The 20293-nt window shown below is 39.2% G+C and overlaps 1 protein-coding gene across 1 annotated transcript in view; it reads left to right on the top strand.

Annotated features, from left to right (window-relative positions):
• aatf (apoptosis antagonizing transcription factor) overlaps positions 1 to 20293 on the top strand; it is a 104951-nt gene that overhangs the window by 27819 nt on the left and 56839 nt on the right. The gene's annotated exons all lie outside the window — the stretch shown is intronic.

Below are 20293 nucleotides of genomic sequence, written 5' to 3'. Positions count from 1 at the left end.
TTATATGCCCAGTGTAAAAATCAACTGCTGCTGTGGGCCATCTTTGCCATTCACCTCATGGGGTCTGCCCAGTATGGGTGTGCCTTAACACAGCCCTATATTGCTGGCTTCATCTCTTGTACTCATCTGTAAGGTACCAGTCAGTAAGATATCCATCAATGGAAATCATAGAAACCCTACAGTGCAGAAGGAGGCCATTCAGCCCATCGTGTCTGCACCGACCACAATCCCACCCAGGCCCTACCCCCACATATTTACCCGCTAATCCCTCTAACCTACACATTTTAGGACTCTAAGGGACAATTTTTAACCTGGCCAATCAACCTAACCCACACATCTTTGGACTGTGGGAGGAAACCGGAGCACCCGGAGGAAACCCACGCAGACACGAGGAGAATGTGCAAACTGCACACAGACAGTGACCCGAGCCGGGAATCGAACCGGGGACCCTGGAGCTGTGAAGCAGCAGTGCTAACCACTATGCTACCGTGCCGCCCCAAATGTGTGAAAGATTGACACTGACTATTCATATGAGTATTGCTGAAAAAGAGGGTTGACTTGTATGCTGAATATATGCAAAAACATGGAGCCAAAAGAATGAGAATGTCTAGTGCGCCACAATCTACGGTGAATTAAATGACCTGCAAGTTCAGACATGTTATCTTCACAAAATAATCCCTGTGCTCCATCAGAATATTTTTGTATTCCTAACTTCTATATTTTTGATTATTTTCAACTTTGATTGAAAACGACTGTAAACCCAAATATCACGATTATTTAATGAAACTTGAAATGTTTACACCCTCACCTGCAGTTTCTTCCAATTGCTCTCCTTCATAATTTGTGCATCTACTCCCTTGAAATACCACAAGCTTCCAGGTTGGGAGGAGGAGCATAATGCACTTTAGAGTGATGCAAATTAATGCTATATATGATGCACCATGGTTGTGCTAATGCCATGTATCCTGGCTTAAGATGTCAAATCTGCAAATGAATAGTTTAACAGCAGAATTTATTTTTATATTTATTTTATCCATGCATATAATTAAATTCAAGTGAAGGCAGCAGCTGGTTAGGGGCAGAACAGAAAATGGATTTGGTATGTGACATGGACAAAATTTGATGAACTGTTGTGTTTGAATTTGCTGGTATAGATGCAACCTGAGTGCTGGTTCCAGCTCATTCTTTAATCAATATAAAGTGTTCAAAAATTAACTTTTTGAATAGTGGTCAGTTTTTGAAGAATTTTATGCCTTCCTGCTGTCCGTATGCACCATAAAACTGATCACAGTAATCTAAATCACATCATTACAGAAAATTAGTGTGAAATCTATTGCCACTGATCTGATCCTTACACTACTTTTTACACGTTCTGCCCAACCCCAAATTGAGTATTAATTTGCTGAAATTTAATATATTCACTACTTTGAAATGTGCTTGGTTTGCATGCAATCACTAATGATGACAGCGCTGCCATGCTGTTTATTGTCTTTGTTGTTCAGAATGAGGGAGGATTCTTGTGCTGTGCACTATTTATTTGTTTAAATTGTGTGGCACGATGGTACAGTGGTTAGCACTGCTGCCTCTCAGCGTCAGGGACCCAGGTTCAATTCCAGCCTTGGGGGACTATCTGTGTGGAGTTTGCACATTCTCCCTGTGTCTGCGTGGGCTTCCTCCTGGTGCTCCGGTTTCCTCCCACCGCCCAAAGATGTGCGGGTTAGGTTGATTGGCCATGCTGAATTGCCCCTAGCATCAGGGGGATTAGCAGGGTAAATATGAGAGGTTACAGGGAATGGGGTCTGGGTGGGATTGTTTGGTGCAGACTCGATGGGCGAATGGCCTCCTTCTGCACTGTTGGGATTCTGTAGCTACTGTTTCCCATTTATCCAATGTACAGCAGGATAATTAAAAGTAAAGTGATTGGATTTTGCAGCTCAGAAGTTCTGTTTGGCTAGACCTGCATGCCGAGGCTAACTCTGCCCACTCAGTGCTTATCCATCAACAGCATTATTTTAGAACTCTTCCAATGTCATCATGGAACCTGATGATATTATCATACGCCCACTATCATCATGATATAACTCACTATATTTAGACGTTTTGTCCATCTTAGCGAATTGTATGTTGTGCATGCATAATAGCCAATTTGTCCTGGCTACTGTACTCCAGAACAATGCCTTTAAGCCAATGTTCCAGAAAATGCCGTACATTGTTAGAAATGAGCCGTCAGTAAGATAGCATCTGATTTTGTTTCTCACTGGTTGGTTTGGAAATGTGTTCCTTGAAGGACAGTATGATTTTGCCTTTGGTACATCGCTTACCCGAATTCTGACAGCAAAGCATTTAGTACCCTGAATATTCTTTTTCACTGTTTGGTAACTCGTGTAAAATGTGAAAGCAGAATATTTGAACTGTTAGTGGCTGTTAAAATAGTTGACGTATTGGTATTACGTTAATTGTTAGTTTTGCCTTAATTTGCCCTTAAATCATTATTTATTTACAACTGTCTCAATCTATTGTGGAGAATAATATGACGTGACCTTTTGTAAAGCTCAAACTCTTGAACCAGATCAAAGCCCTGTGCAAACCTATAATAAAGGAGAACACTATGGCCTGAAGCCCCTTCAACAGAGAAGTCTTTGTCTCATTACTACTAATCTGAATTGCTCTTGCACTGGATTTACTTGGTTAACCACTGGAAGGAATTGGCTCCACATAATGAAAAGTTATTTCCAAAGAAGGTTCATGTAACTTGCACCTTCCGTCACCATAGGATGTTCCAAGTATAGTCACTGTTCTAATATAGGCAGCTAATTCATCCACATTCCCAGACAGCAATATGAAAAAGTGACCAGATAATCTGTTTTATGTTGATCAGGGCACTTATAGAATTCCTCTGCTCATCTTTGAATAGTGCTAAGAGATATATATATCAGAGGCCAGAAAGAGTCATGGTCTGAAGTCTCGCCCTAAACCAGCACATAAGATAATATAGTATCCCCCCAGTACAGCACTTGAATATACGCCTAGATTATGTGCTCAGGACTTGAATGTTGCTCGAGTCCACAATCTTTTGAGACAGATTCAAGAATGCTACTACTAAGCCCGGACTGACACCCAAGTTCGGGTTTTAGTTCACAACAATATGGCTTGTTTGTTTCCTTGAACGTAGTTTGTTGTTTATCCAACAGAAGTGCAACAAGTAAAGGTAGAGTTGAACCTGTTGTCATTTACACACTCCAGTGGCATTTTTATTTACACCAGAGACAGAATGAAGTTAACCAACTGGGAGGAAAGAAAAACACTTTGAGAATGTACCTTTGATTAAATTGATTTTGTGCTAGAGGACTGTATAGTTTGATTGTTCGAATAAACCAAAATGTAGTTTTTCAGCTTTTGAGTTTTGCTTTTTCCGGCAAATTAAATGTGGCAATTGATTAAGCTAATTTTTCCCTTTAGCTCTAAAATCAAAAGTTATTTTCTTAATCCACGCCTTATTTTACAATTTTTCAGTGAACCTTGTCCAGAGCTGATGTTGACATGTTGAGTGCGAATTAAATAAACTTGATTTGTGTCTATGGTACAGGAATCTTGTATTTAAAATAGCAGCTCCTACTTCGTTTGCTGCAATTTGGTATCCTATTGGAAAATCTTATCCTTTCAACAATTCCAATATGAGACACTCCTTTTCATTAGACATGTATAAACTCCCATATAATTCCTCATTTCATAGAATTGCAACGGTGCAGAAGGAGCCATTAGCCCATCGTCTCTGCACCGACTCTCCGACAGAGCATCTTACCCAGGGCCCAGCCCCATAACCCCACACATTTACCCTGCTAATCCACCTAAGTTACACATCTTGGGACACTAAAGGGCAATTTAGCATGGCCAGCCTGCACATCTTTGGTCTGTGGGAGGGAACAACCCGGAGGAAACCCACGCAGACACAGGGAGAATGTGCAAATTCCACAGACAGTCATCCAAGGCTGGAATTGAACCTGGGTCCCTGGCACTGTGAGGCAGCAGTGCTAACCACCGTGCTGCCCCTAACATTTCCTATATGTTAACATTTTATGTTTTGCTGAATGAAGAGATGTGCTGTTGAAGCTTTCATCTTGTACTTACCAGGACGGATGTACAAATGCTGAATGTCAAAGGAGCAATAATGTATCTGAGATGAGGAAAGGATGCTGATTGCTTGGCAAGTCGACTCTGGTTGAGGCATTGCTGTGGAGAATGCATCAGGGAACTATTGTCCCCCATGCTTTTATTTAACTAGAAAAAAGGTGCAATGCCAGAACATGTTCCTTTTGCCTGCAGGGAACACGTCCCTGCATAAATATATGTAGCTTCTAGTAAGCATGAGTGAGCCACATTGCGAACCCGACTGATGATAAATTTGTTGTTAAATGGTTGCCTGTTCACAGTTTGTTTTTTTTAAAGCTTGCCATTTCCTAATTTTGTTTATTGTCAATAAGATCTCATGTTTCATATAAACCTGATGCTGGTACAAAAAAAATTCCAATAAAATTCTGATCAAACAATTAAAGCATGAATATAAAGAACAATTAAAGTAATCCACTCCATCCTGCGGTCAATCGGTAATCCAGACACTGTTGTGATTCGATCTATTTTTGGTCTTTTTTTTAAAAGAGAAAACTTTATTTCAAAGTCAAAACCCTCTCATCTTTGCTGACCCAGGAACTTAACCAGTTCCTGTTTGAATTCTGTAACAACTTCATGAAACGCTCAGCTGGCAGCACAGTGGTACACGGGGCCAGAGACCCGGATTCGTTTCCCGGCTTGGGTCACTGTCTGTGCGGAGTCTGCACGTTCTCCCCGTGTCTGCGTGAGTTTCCTCCGGGTGCTCTGGTTTCCTCCCACAGTCCAAAGATGTGCAGGTTAGGTGAATTGGCCATGCTAAATTCTCCCTCAGTGTACCCAAACAGGCGCTGGAGTGTGGCGACTAGGAGATTTTCACAGTAACTTCATTGCCGTGTTAATGTAAGCCCACTTGTGACACTAATAAATATACTTTAAAGCTTAATTGCACTTGGATTAGGTTTTCTGATTGATCATGAAAAGTAAAATACTTACCCCAATCTGCGCTGTAGCAGAAGTGAAGTTAAAAGACTTTGGTATGCGCAATGCAAAAGGGGACTGACAACTGCTGGACTGACCACATTCAGTGTGCTGAGCACTGAAAATCTAAATAGTTTGGGGAACGTTGTATGCTTAGATCAGGAGTTCTGAATATTGGGCGAATGGATGTTGATTTGGTACATTGGAATTCTATGGTTGGGTCAGAATTTTGCTTAGATCAGATATGCATTTATCTGGAGTCAACTGTAATAGGTTAATGCTCCTTCAGCAAGCTTTGTAAACACAATTACGGTACTTGCTGATGCTGCAGAAAGGGTTTTAAACCTGGATGCCCCAGCTCATTTGAGCAGTACCAAGAAGATTACTTGAAATATGCAAATGAGTTTTCTGGGATTCCCCTAATGGGCCAGTGCCTAGTAAAATGAGCTCCTTGGGGTTCTTCAGTTTTCCCTCCCTAAGACGCGTGGTTGCCTAGTTAGAATGTTGTGTGGCTTGGCTGTGATTAACCCTAAATTGAAAGTTAGGTTGATTGGCCATGCTAAATTGCCCCTTAGTGTCCGGGGGGACTAGCAGGAAACAAAACTTGGGGTTAGGGGAATAGGTCTGGGTGGGATTGTTGTCGGTGCAGGCTCGATGGGCCGAATGGCCGCCTCCTGCACTGTAGGGATTCTATGAACCCTTTTCCCATTGCTGATTAGTCTGCCAGTACTCCATGTTTAGATTCATGCACATCTATCTGATCAGGGTGCTGGAAAGAGATACTTGCATTCCTGTTACGCCTATCACATCCATGGGCATTCCAAAGCACCTTATAACCAATTTGCGTACTTATGAAATATAGTCGCAATTGTAATGTAGGAAGCACAGTAGCCAGATGGCATGTGAAGCCATAACCCTATCGGATCTTAAATAGGCAGAGAATTGGGTAGGGAATATTCTGCACAATGAGAAATATTTTGATTTTTCTTGGTACTTGGTTTCTGAATAGAGAGATAAATAAAATGGGTATTAGCTTCCCATGTATTGAAGTGGAAAAATATTCCAGTGATTAATTAGGAAAAACACCTCAAAAGTTACAGTATTGATTATAGTCTAGATTATTTTTACAGTGTATGATTCAACTACTCGATACATCGGCATCTTCAGGCTTTATAATCTGCACTTAATTTTAAGATTGTATGTGTATCTGTGTGGTTACGTCTTTTGAAGGGCAACTCCCTAGGTTGCGTTTTCCCTAATATCTGTTTTTGTTCATACTTGCCTGTTTCTTACCTGCTGTCTTCAAGTCGCTGCTTTATAATTTTTATTATTTTGTCACCAAATGATATCCCCACTGTGGTAACATAGATTTTTGTTTCAACAGTTTTTAAGTTGTCAATTAATATGCTCAGTCTGTGGTCTGTTAACCCACGTAGTTCGCCGTGCATTCTAGTCAGTATCTGGGAGAGATTCGAAATACCCACCTTAAAATCTTGTTTTCGTTTAGCAGAAATTAGTTTGCAGTGGGGTATGCACATAGATTACATTGTGGTGTCTCTTTTAATTTTTAAAAAATACTGTCTACCATCCCTTTCGGTGATGTGTCAGATTTGTGAAAATTAAATTGTTTATTGTGCACACCCTTGAAATAAGACGCTCATCCTTCACTCTTCGTGATTGCAAATGTGGTTTCAAAAATTTTTCCCCAGCCCTGTTCCAAAGCAGTCTACAGTGTTTTATATAATCAGAAGTATTTTCATAACTTGTGATTTTAATTACTATTTCTCCTGAATCGTAGTTGTGCAGCTGGAGAAAGTACTGCACCAGTAGTAGTGTGTTGCGTAGATTTTGTTTTGAGAAGGGCCTTCATTAATCACTTGCTCCCTCCTACATGCATGAATTACTGTTCTCTCACATTTGTGAATCTTTATTTTATCATAACTGATACTGTGTACTTTTATCGTACATGTGAGCATAATATTTTAACAAGTGAAATGGACTGCTTCAGGGAATTGCTGGTACAGTGGACTTAACACGTTGTCCTTCTATCTTTGGGAATTGGAATATAACCTAGCACAGATCAATGGAATAAAAGGTCTCTGTCTGCTGACTGGAAACATCTTAAGGGAATAGTTTATAGACTTTCAAGTTGGGGTTTCTGACTAGGCTGTTGCTGTCTGAGGTCAAGCATATTGGACAGCATGTTGAGAGTACAGTATTGTACATTCTGTTCTCAATACTACTTTTGCATTGGTTGACTTCCTGCATGTTGTTGCCATTATAGAACAATATTCAAAAATGTCTGAATTGATAAATGTTTACCTTTAGCTGATGCTATCTTTTGCAAATTAGAGTGAAAAAAATGACACACATTAATCTGCCAACAGTTGAAAGTGTTATAAGGGCAAAAATGTTTTGTGCACAGTACTTATGGATCTCTTGTCTAAAGTTGAGCCTTTCACCTTAGTTGTTCCAGGCTGCCGAAATTGATAATTTATAACTGCAGCCATGTGAGCCTTTACTCAAGTGAGAACCAAGTGTTTGAAATTTGAAATTCTGGGTGCGCCGGGAAGTTGGGTGGCTTCAGAAAGATCAGCTGGCATCTCGCCAGTTTGCGATATTTCTTTGGAAGATTACGGTTCTGGGAGGCAACTGCAAAGACAACTTCCATCTACATAGCACCTTTACTGTCGCAAAAAATTCCAAACCATAAATAAGGGGCTTATCATTAAAAACACATTTGACATTGAGCCACAGGAATGATTCAGAGGATTTCAGGGAGATATAATTTACATAGGTCTGTTTTGTAAGGTGTGCGCTTGTGGGATGGATAACATAATACCAGGCTAGGTTGATGCATGGTTGTGAATCTGTGGGAAAAATTGTAGTAAAAAACAGTTGTTGACTAAAGAGATGATGATGGGACTGATAGTTATTTTTTCGTGTCAACGCTTGTAGATGGCATCAAATTCGGTGTAGTAGTCAGTGATGCTCTCCAATGTTTGATGGGTCTCTAATGGGTCTCAATGCCAATAGACAGAGAAATAGCAAATGGATAAGTGTAAAATCCAGAGATTAAACTTTTTGTGTTGAACCCAGTTTAAAGTTAAGGGCTGTTAGAGGAAAATGGATCAGGTTAGCATTTGTTTTGGAGGAGGGTAAGTGAATTATAGAACTGAATACCAACAAGGCTTGTAGAATAGAAAGCAATGCAGTTTTACAAACAAAAATAGGTTTACAGGTGATTTACAAAATCACGGTAAGGAAACTGATAAGCTTTTGAAAAATGAGCTAGGTGAGCCAAAGGTCCTTTGCCTAAAATATTGCCATTAGAATCATGGAACCTCCCAAATGGTTGCTTTGCACCAATCTGGTTCTGCTTATCACTTTAGCATAATTTCACATACTACCTCGTAAAAGAATAAGCATGTTGGGAAAACACATTTTTATGTTGTAAATTTGCACTGTACAGCAATCTTGTGGCCTGTTATTTGTAGGAAAGATATCAGCTGGAGTTCCTGATTGCTGATAGTAAGCATGAGCATAATATATAATAAGATTTGACTTGGCTGTCATGCTTCCCAAAGTCCAATAGCTTGACAGCCTGCACAGTCTAGGCTGACACATGAAGAATGGCCATGTACCAGAATGCAGTCGTCGCCTGATGATTTGTAACCCAGCAAGGATCAGTAACAAGAAGTGGGGGAAAAATACAATTATACAAAATGTAAGAATTTCAGTTTTCGAAGTTGTTTGGGAAAAATGTAATGATTTGACTATGCCTGACATAGCCCAATTTGTTTTACCAATTCCTCTTTGCTAAATCTGAATAGTGTGCAGACTACAAAATAGGGATATAATGGAGAGGGAGAGAAATTGATAAAATTGAAGGAGTGGGGAAACAGCGATGTGCCTCCTAATGTAGATTTCTGTCGCTGTACTGTTAGTTTCAAGTAGGGAAAGAATCTTGCAGAGGTAGCGTCTTTAGAATGTTCCAATCATTTGTCACCCAATAGATCCGTTTCGTATCTGCAATAATTAATTAGGCTGTGCTACTGGATAAAGTTAGGGTCATTATTTATGTATGCTGCTTTTATCCTTTGCTTTATCAATTATAAACGGATAAGATTTTCAGCAATTCTAATTAAAAAGAGATGTTAAATTTTCCTTGTAAATCTAACCTTTCACTTCATAGCACTGCAAGGTATCACACTGACTCTGGTGTAAAGCAATGTGACCTGCTGTACTTACAAAGGCTTCACATTACTGGAATAATCTACCACTTGCCTATACAAAATGATTACACTGCCTTGATTTTATTTTGGTTTGCATCTCTAAGATAACAAATTGCATGTTTTTTTTTTGCCTCTGAGTAGATATACATTCAGTCCTAAACTGTAAATTCGATCTCCTTGACACACATCTCAGCACAAAATTTAAAGCTTTATTATTTAGTTTTATATAAGCGTTCCAAAATTTAAACTTTGAATATTGCTATTCTAAATCTAAATGTCAGCATGGATCAGTCGTAGGGCTCTAATCTCTGAGACTGAAGATTATTGGTTAAAGCCCTGCTCCAGGTCTTGGCGCGCACAAATCTAGGTTGACACTTCAACAGTGCCGCACTTCACCAGCACTGTACTGGAGGGGCTCATTTTTAAATTAGATGTTAAACTGGGGTTCTGTCTGCCTGTTCAGCTGGTCCTTCTCGAAGAAGAAAAATGAGTTTTCCCAGTAACCCAGGCAATACTTACCTGAGCCAACACCATCTAAACAGATTAGATTAGCCATTCTTTTCAATGCCATTAATAGAATTTTACATGCACAAATTGGGAACCATGTTTATGAAACACTCAGATATCCTGATAAAATGAAAGTTCCAGTGTAAATGCAAGTTTTTGCCTTAACTACAAAAATCCTTTGTGACTTTAAGCATAGCGAGATGGCTAATCATCCTTTTCAGCACGGTTTTAGCTCATTTTTAAGAGACCTAGCTGGCACAGTAAGATTATAATGTTCCTTAACCATGAGAAGTTGGGTTTGATTCTTGTCCATAATGAAATTGACAGGGATGCAAATCTCTTTGCCCCTCCTGCTGGGTTTGTTTAACCTAGTTCAATTATAGGTCGGCCAGAATTTCTTTGAACAAGTGGCGAACTGAACTTTTGTTGGACACTGTACAATACTTTACAAGGCTAGTTCAGAGGTGTAAAGTGCATGTGGAAAATGTTGAAAACCACACACTTGTAAACTATAGAAAATGATTTAAATTTCAATGAGGCATTTTACTTTTGGTTTGAAGCCCTCTAATAGTGGCTTAAAAAGTGACACAGCTCTCTGATTCCTCCTGTGTTATAATACGGTGATATTCTGTTCTGCAAATTAGGGGGGAAAGTTTCAAAATTCTAAAGTGGAAGTTGACCTTCATTGGATCCCTTCTGCAATTTTAATCATTTTTGTAAAGAATTCCCTCAGTTTTATTCACACAATGAATTGAAGGTCCTCTCCCTTCAGAGTCCAGTAAGACCCATGATCCTGATGTTATTTCTGGTCTCAAGATCTACCTTCAGCATTGTTCTTGAATTATGCAGTCCTCTTTTTGATTTTTATTGGAAGCATACTCCTGCATTCTCTAAGAAAATTGACCCATCTTATCCTTCTGCCTTACTGTTCTTACATTGGTTATCCTCTTCTGGAAGCTGTTACTTTGTCTCAGATTATCCATCACTTTGAAAGTTCTTACTGAATCAGTAATTGGGGGTATTGTTTCCAACTTTGCCATTTAATTGGTGCATGCTGTGTGTAACAGTGCTCTAGAGCTCTGCTCTTGAACACTGACCTATTAGCCATCATTGGTTTGAACACTTCCAAAGCCTTTTGTCTGTTGTCTACTGGCATGCAGTTCCAAACTAGTAATCCTATGATCTCTCACCAAAGCAATGATCATGGCGATTTAGTTCTTTTTGTTTTATTTATTTGAGCAATGATTGATGGCTCATATTCTGACTTTTCTATTTACTCAGCCACCCTCAGCGTTTTATACACTGTCCCAGTTGATCTCTCATATCATTGATGTCCTTCATTCATTAATATCATTCTCTCTTCATCAAATTCCTTCAATTTAAATGCCATTACCATTTACAGTATCCAGTACTTCTGCTATTCAGTAGTTGAATCACTATATTTTGATCTTTTCCATGCTCTTAATGAAGGGATTATTTTTCAGATCTTCAAAGGCACTAGGCTAAATCTCAACTTCGTGAAATGGGTGGGTTGGAGGTTAAAATGCAAAAGGTTTCAACAGAAGATGGGGGGGTGAGACGGGTGATTAGCCCCATCGAAGTTGTTAGGTCATTTAAATATTATGAAGCTGCGTGCCTTCATTTTAACAGTCATTCTATTTTAACCACAGGACTTTAGGAAATGTGGCGGCTTAAAAAAGGCAAGGGCTGAATAAATGAGGCAGATGTGTTTACAGCACTGCGTGTGGGCCAGGAGCAGTGGGAATGCTTCAGACTACCATCTGACCTGTGCCAACTTCCCAGCTCCCACACCTTGGTCTCTCTCTCTCTCTCCATCAATATTCCTGCCTGCTCTCATAGGCTTTGGCCGCGATTTAGTAGCATTGCCAGACATGGGCGCAAATCCCATAATGGCCACTCCAGAGAGGCTAAAAACGAGATATGTGCCGGCGAGAATCCCAACCGTAATCTTCCCCACGCCTTGAAGGGTGCAAACCCGATTAGCATACTTTATAATTTTAAATATGATTACAGGCTTATCGCTGTTACTGCCACCCTCACTGTATGTTCCCACCCACGCCATCTCAAATCACTACCTGTTTCCAAAAATGAAAACCAGTTGTGATGACCATGCCGGGGGCGCACAGTGATGTTTAGCCCCTGGGTGTGGGGCCTGGGCCTAGGTAAGGGGGAATGCCAGGGTAGCAGTGTCAGGTTTGAATGGGGTGGGGGGAGGAAATGGCAGTGGGCGGGGTTCCCCAATCTTGTGTGTTGTTTGTGGGGGGGGGGAGAACGGGACTGTCCCCGATGCTTGGGGGCGGAATCCTGATGTCGAGGAAGGGAGGGCTTTAACTTTGATATCGGGGCGCCTTTGAGAAATGGTGCCCTGATCTCAGAATCCTGGGGTTGCTGGCATGTTTAGGCCCCTTCCCGCCAGCTGGCTGTGTGATCCCGCCAGCACTTTTATTGTTTAATCAGGCGAGAAAAGGCGGCTGTGAAGCCGGTGAGTTTCACATAGCTTTTCCTGCCTGATCCATCTTTCCGTGCAATTTTGGGGATATTGCTTCCTGCCTATCCAAAAGGTCTCCAATCTGCTAATCAGGCTTCTTTGTGGGCAGGAATCCACATTCTGAAGGACATGGAAACATGTCTTTCGGGTTGGCTCTTCAGATCACGGTTTTTGTGGCAGGGTTAACCAACAGCTCTATTTTCTGCCCTTTGTGGTCATCACCCTTGATCTATTAATATTCTTGTTCTCCCTATCTTCTTTGATCTTAGAGCTACTAGATTTCTTCAATTACCAATGCTGCCTCCAAAACGCTTGGTGCCAAACACTGATTTTTGCATCAGCCACTCTTAACACCACATGTAAGTCATTCAATGAAACCCTACTTTGTCCAAAACTTGATTACTACTTTGTTATTTGACAAGATTCTTATAGCAGTACTAGGACACTCCAGGTCAACAAATCAACATGTTGAGTATTTTCTCTTCTCAACCTCAGTATCAAAAACCTTCTTGCCTCTCTATAATATTGTACTGCTCTTAACTTCGCTTTGTTGTTTCTTTTAAGCTCATAGTGTGGCATCGTAGACCATCTTTTTTTGTATGCATTTCTGCTGTGTTGGAATCGCGACCCATTGCAGTTTCCTCTTCTAATCAATACTTTTGCCTGACCTAAAAAAAACTGGAATTTTATATGTTCCCTCCTCCTTGGGATCTTAAGATTTTTGAAACTTTTATTCATCAGCAATAAATGCAAAATAATACAGATGCTGGAAATATGAAATAAAAACAGAAAATGCTGGAAGCATTCAGCAGGCCAGGCTGCTGAATGAAGAAGCAGAGTTAATGTTTCAGGATTGTGATCTTCGTTAGAACTGATAACTAACTGATCAATACTTCTTGATTTTTGCATCATCTTTTATTACTCTCGGCTGAATATACCGTAGTGACTTCACCTCAAATTCTGAAGTTCTTCAGCAATAGACATGTGAGAGCAGTTTTACTTTCATCTAAGGCCAGCAACCGCTTGGTATCACTCTTAAAATTCCAAAATAAATCAGGTTTTATTTATCTGTTTGGAGAGAAACCTGTATCCTTGGCTACTTTTGAGACTAGTATGTGAGGAATAATAAACCAATGTGAGAGGAATAGACCCCTAACTGTGGGAATGAAAGTGACCCAGTAGGCGGTGTCGGTAAGTAAGCATTTTTTTAAACAAAATTTGTTGTCAGTGATTTTGTTGACATAAACTCTAGCAGAGATTGTAGGATTGTTTCATTTTGTGCTCGTCAGTTCAGGGAACAGAGCCTAAATATCACACTTCACTGGCTTCCAAGCTGAGATCAACTGACTTGGCAACCTGGTTCGTATTTTGGACCTTGCTGGTTTGTGTGGAAAGCTACAATTCTTTTTAAAAGCGATGGCCACAGAAGCAGAGCCTAGTTTTAAATCTTGATGGGTAAGATACCTTTTCAGATGAAAGTCATGATTATCCCTTGGAGTGAAATTTGCAAGCTAATGCATTTTGATTTGGACTATACTGTTGTATGACTTTGTTGATAAAGTTAGCAAAATCGTTGATTGGCAGCATTTATGTTACCAGGCAGACTTATTAGCCGGAGGACAGCAGAGGATTGTGGCTCGTAATTAAGCCATTTATTCTTAACAATATCACTTTTCATGTCATCAATTTTGCACAGAGATTGCAAAAGTCAAGTTTTCTCTGCAAAACAATGACTTGCTGTTATTATCGGACATTCACGTTCATAGAACTGAGAGTTAATTGTTCAAATATGGAGCAAATTTCCTGCTGAACAGAGTAGCTTGTGGATAATATGTGATGGATAACAATGTTCCTCTGCCCCCCCACACCTCTCCGTCATCCCAAAATGTACACTTTGCTTTGAGGTTTTCATGCAGTGATGTTGGGCCACCTTTTTGGTTCAATATTTTCTCCTTTCCCTGACTACCAATCCAGAGGACTCTGGAATTTACGAGTGATGTAAACTAATGCTGTTCGTCCTAACAGTACACTGCAGCTTTATAGAATCCATTCCATTGTGTGATCTAACCGTGCTAAAACATAGCGGAGATCAAGCTATTTTATAAAGTATTCATAAGACTACATTTTCATAATGGTGGTTAGGCAGGAACAAGTTGGTAGAACTTGTACAGTATATATTTCATAAGTTAGTGGATGTCAATTCATGTGTATAAATAAAAAACCATCCCATTGTTATGTATTGATGGAAAGAATAGAGACCTGTTGTTAATTGTGAACTTCCAATGTTGACAAAGATTTTAATTTCTGTAGCAAACTCTTGAGCAGAGAAATATCTCAAAAGTGCTTCATTAGGTGTTGTCCTCACAGTTCTGGGGGCATGTTTGGAGCATCTCAATTAAATAACAAATAGACTGTTGTGAAATAGCTGCACATTGTAAGATCAGGGAGAAAGGAAAGCATTGTTTGAAGAGAATTGAGGGCATGAGAAGCTTTTGTTTCAAGATGGGGTGGTTTCTACAGCAGTTTTGAGAACCTTATAAGACTGTGCCACAGAACGTTGGCAAACCTAGGCCCAAGAATGGGAAGCTGAGTGCTCAGGGGAGATAAACAGGAGCATCTCGAGGATGGAATTAATGGGCATCATGGATGTTAAGTGAAGGCTGGATAGAAGATTGGGAAGAAAACCAAAGTAAATTGGTGGCAAAAGCTCAGCTCTTAATACTCTTGATGACAAAAGACTTCTGAGTAAGAAAATTGTGCAGGAACAAATGCGGTGTTGGACTTGGGTGTATAATCTACAGTTACACTTGAACAGTGTTACTTTGAGCTTTACATTGTTACAGCTGCTATCTTTTGGATGCCAAATCAAGGCTTAATCTTTTTGTAGAAGAACAGGTAATTTTGCTAGCCAGGATTTATCCTTCAGGCATTACCTGGTCATTTATCTCATTAACTATTTGATAAGCCTCACCATATGCAGATTATCTGTCTTTTTTCAATCTAATACTGTCTGGTTGTGAATTACTTGGGAATGATAAGGTGCTATATGCGAGCACTTTTTTTACCTTTGCAACATAATTCCGAAACAAGTTCTTTAAAACAAGTTTATAGAAAATAAATGGAATGTGCAATTATAGAATTATTATTATAGAATTCTATCTATGTTTGTAGTGGAAATGGTCAATGTAAATTTGTCATGCTTTAATCGCACCTTCCCATCAGTGAAACTCCAATCAATTTACTCTGCTTCTCTCATTACCACAACTTTTGCTGTTTAACTACAAATAATATAAAATCAAAGTATTACTTCATAGGACAGAATGCATAACTTTAAAATGGGAATGAAATTGCATCAAGCCCTGGTTCAGTTATTCCCCATTCTGTAACCTGAAAACCATATTTGACACTTATTCCCCATGTTCAATATCACAAGTATTTAAAAGAAAACGTTTCACCACATTTTGTACAGTGAACTAATGAGGACAAAGTGGAAGAGCAAAGTAAACATATTCAGACTCTTTATTATGTTTGCATTATGTGATGCCTTGGATGTAATTGATGTTCAGAAAATCCACTCTTTATGTGGATTCCTGTCAGAAATAATACAGAAAAAAACACCTCAATGAATAACTAGCCAATGAAAAGTTAACACTAATTATTCTAGGTATTTTTGTCAGATGTCCACATGATTAGACAACTAATTGTATATATTTTCAAAATCAAAATTCTGAACATGTTAATAAATATCAATCTATAAACCTATATTTTGAGTGTGTACATAATGTGTAGGATCTATATTAGTAACTCAGATGGCATGCTTTGCTGCTTATAACAGCTCATTTAAATGGCTGATTACCTGCTAATAAAGGATTTTTGCTAACTATATATTGGCATTCAAATTAAGTTTGATAAGGTATTAAACACGCATAAGGTTGGGCTGAATTAATACTTTCAACACTCTTCCGTCAGTCGGATTGAAAGTCTAAATTCATCAGAGCTTCTTTCTGTCAGAATTACAATTCTGTAGGGTATTACAGGATAAACTGAAAAGTAGCACTAGTGCGCTTTAGGATTATGGAATAATGCTAATTCAGCAGCAGAGCAGTTCATATGTTATTCTTTGTTAAGGAACTTTGCAGAACCTTAATGTTGAAGCTTATTGTCATTCCGAGTTGATAATCTTCGACTGGTTTAATAATTTTTCCTCATGCCTGGATAGTCTGCAAGTTGCACAATAATCACTCAGGCAGCTTTGTAATCAATGCCCACAGTAATAGGATTCCTCTGGCCACTGGCAATTAATAAATTTGTGTCTTTTTAAAACACTAGCAAGTTGGCCTGAAATACGAGTGACTAGCTTCTCATTTGCATATTTATTGCAGTGGAAAAATTCACAAGGAATGATTGATGTGGAGCCTGCCTTTTGAATTCCAAACAGCACATTATTATGAAATGAAAAATGCTGGTGTACAGTTGATTAAAGTTGAAGACGGCAGGATCGGTGTTTTTTAGATTGTAGGAGAATTAAAGGCATACTTTAATGGATGTTGACAAGAAATGAACTAACAAAAGCAAAGCAAAGGATTTGCTTGAAAAGATTTAATCAAATGTATTCTTGGGATTAATTGCAGGGGACGACTAGAGAAAGCAGCAGGCTTGTGGATTTGAATGAAAACCATTGTTCTCAGGTCACAGATGTGGGTTTCCTGTCATATTGAGCGATAGACTTGCTATCCTAAGAGTGATGGTGGACGAAGCAGCTTTTTTTGAAAGTCATTCCTCCTTTGCTTAATAAGTAACAGTCATACTTTTCTTAACCGTCTCAGAAAGTGGCTGAAAATGATCCGAAAAGACAAGGATGTACCAAAGGCTTTGCCCCGACCATTTCGGGGACCTATTTTTCAGCCATATTCATCCTCTCGTTAGCTATCTGAGAATTACGGCTGAGGGAGGAGACATAATTGAAAGAAAATATGCATCTCAGCACCCATCAAAAAATGTATTCCCCCCCCCCCCCCCCCCCATTTGATATTCAGCAATAGAAATGTTAATGAATTTTTGTGGAAACATAATAAAAACTGCTAGCATGTGTTAAAGGTCGTATGGGAAATGTGCTCAAATAGTTAATCAAAGGTTAAAAAACAGATATTCGTCGTAAGCTGTAGAAAATTGAGTCACCCTGCTGAATAAACAAACTACTTGACACAAATATTGCAGTAAATACCTTAATGCTTTAACTCCTAAACATATGACACTTTATTTTTTTCCATAACTTTGATTAATTATTTTCTGTATGACTGTATTGCAGATTATTGGGTTTATTCTGGATACTGCCTGGAGAACCTGGCTTTTAAGTTTTATTTAAAGGGAAAAAATATCCACTGATGCCCTTAAAAGTTCAAAAATGAGTGGTCATGTATTGAATATTTATTAGGCGGTGTATTCTTGATTGGCATTTATCTACAGCTCTATTTTCCAACAATTTAAGGCTGCTGTCAGCACTTTGTGGGCTTCTCGCTCCTCACGACTACATTCCTCCCCCAAAAAACTAAATAGAACTCAGGTTGACGTGTGAGAAATAAATATGGAGATTGTGGAAATGCATTAACACCCAGTAAAATAGCAAATTTTTCAGAATATTAAAGTTGACATTCGGTAAACTTAAGAAACAGATCATACAGTGACACAGGGTGAACTAGTTGCCCAAGGCAGGCAGATTTACAGTGCAGTAAGTGGCAATCAATTTCTATATGAAACCAGAATACAAGAAATCATCAATAAAATAGATATGTAGCCATTTCTAGTTTCCTGCACAAATTCCAGGTCCTTAGTTCCCCAATCTGTCTTCTCTCCCTTTAACCCTTTCTCTTTGCCAATCCCTAGTGCTCACTAGGTTTGTCACTTGAATTGATTAATGTCTCCATAATATGTTTAGTTAATGTAAGAAAAACTTTAAAGGGAGAGGGCATGTTCTAATTTCTGCTCCTTTTGTGTTGTCGGCTTATCGTACCTTACGGCTGTTGCACTTTAATCAGGGCGTCCCAACATCCAGCACCATTATGAGGAGCAGCAATGATGTGCAACAGTCCCACTCCAACCAATTCAGTTGTTTTACTACTACAGAAAAAAAACATCACTTTATGCCAAGCCCCAAACCGAATTCCACCTTTTCACTATATTTGATGGTTGAGAGGTATGCCAATTATATGCTCATACGAATGGATGCTACAAACAATTGACATTTCCTCGTATGTGCAGATTCAGCAACGTTTGAGCATGTGGGCCCCTGGAGTTGTTAAAGTGGCAGCTGTGATGAAAGCCTTTACCACTACATCTGATATCTCATATTGTCATTTACACGTGTAAGCAATTGGAAATGTTTAAATGTTAATGATATTGACGAAAACCAAAACCCCTGATTTATACATATTGACCTATAACTTGGACACTAGTACTTCAATTAATACAATTAGCTGTTTAACCCTTTCACCACAACTAATGAACTTGACCGACTGTAAGAACTTAAATTCTTCATTGTCCTTCCATGCACCAGTTGATTAGTTCCAGGCATTTTACAAAATAGCATAGCCACAAGTTTTTCTGTTCTCTCATGAATTCATAGTAAATTCCTAAAATCTAAAATTGATACTTTGAAAAAAAAACTGAAGGAAATTCTAACGAAAACAGAAAATGTTAGAAAGACTCAAAACTGCTTCTGGTTCACATCCGAAACGTTCTCACCACGGATGCTGACTGACTTGCTGAGTGTTTTTGTGTTTTCTATGAATTAATATTTTAGTTGCCCTTCTAGAAATTGTTCGATTTGACTAGCTACCAGTAACTAAAAGCATCAGCTTTTACTCAAGTAATTTATCAAATATCCTAAATTAATCTTTGTGAATGTTGTGTCTGGTTGATGTGTGCTAACTTGTGCATTGAATTTCTGTCCTGGGTGTTTTGTTGTTTGGTTGTAATTCACATTTTTGTACAATGGATTGAACGTTTAGTGCCCTCAGCTCCAATGATAGCTCCAGCCTCTAAATAAATTCCTGTCATTTGAAATCCCTGAAAAGTTATTTAGCACCTCCAACTGATTGTTGTGTGAGATTCCCAACATAAACACAGCAAATTAAAAGTGTAAATAAAGCATTTATCTCGAGCTTTTTAAGCAACAGCCTACTGCATTTGAGGCCCTTGGTGGGCGACAACTGAAGACTATCTCATTCTTTCAAACTGCGATCGACATCAATGCTTGAGAGGTTGAAAAGCTGTCTACAATGAAAGAGCAATCATTGATACACGTCAAATGACCTCCGTATGCTGGGATGCACATCAAATCCAGGTTTCATTGTAAATAAGATTCTCAAAATATTCCAGCTCAACCAGAGTTCTGGCTACTTCATCTTAACATTGAATTAACCTGCCCCTACTAGGGTCTATTAATGTAGTTAAATATTTAACAAGGTGTTGGGGAAAGAGTTTGATGATACCAAGAGCGGCACGGTAGCACAGTGGTTAGCACTGCTGCTTCACAGCTCCAGGGACTTGGGTTCGATTCCTGGCTTGGGTCACTGTCTGTGTGGAGTTTGCACATTCTCTTCGTGTCTGTGTGGGTTTCCTCCGGGTCTCCGGTTTCCTCCCACAGTCCAAAGATGTGCGGGTTAGGTTGATTGGCTATGCTAAAAATTGCCCCTTAGTGTCCTGAGATGCGTAGGTTAGAGGGATTAGTGGGTAAAATATGTAGGGATATGGGGTGGGATTGTGGTCGGTGTAGACTCGATGGGCTGAATGGCCTCTTTCTGTATTGTAGGGATTCTATGATTCTATGATACAAAAGCCTGATTGACATAGATTTTGAGCATTTTGTTTCAGATGGCATGGTGGTTGAGGATGAGTGTTCCAACGTAGGAGTGCGATGGTTTTCATTCTACAACATTAGCAAGAAAGGGAAGATTTC

This window comes from Mustelus asterias, chromosome 12 (genome assembly GCF_964213995.1).
Source record: "Mustelus asterias chromosome 12, sMusAst1.hap1.1, whole genome shotgun sequence".
Classification (NCBI taxonomy): Eukaryota; Metazoa; Chordata; class Chondrichthyes; order Carcharhiniformes; family Triakidae; genus Mustelus; species Mustelus asterias.
This window is presented reverse-complemented; position numbering and strand designations above follow the sequence as displayed.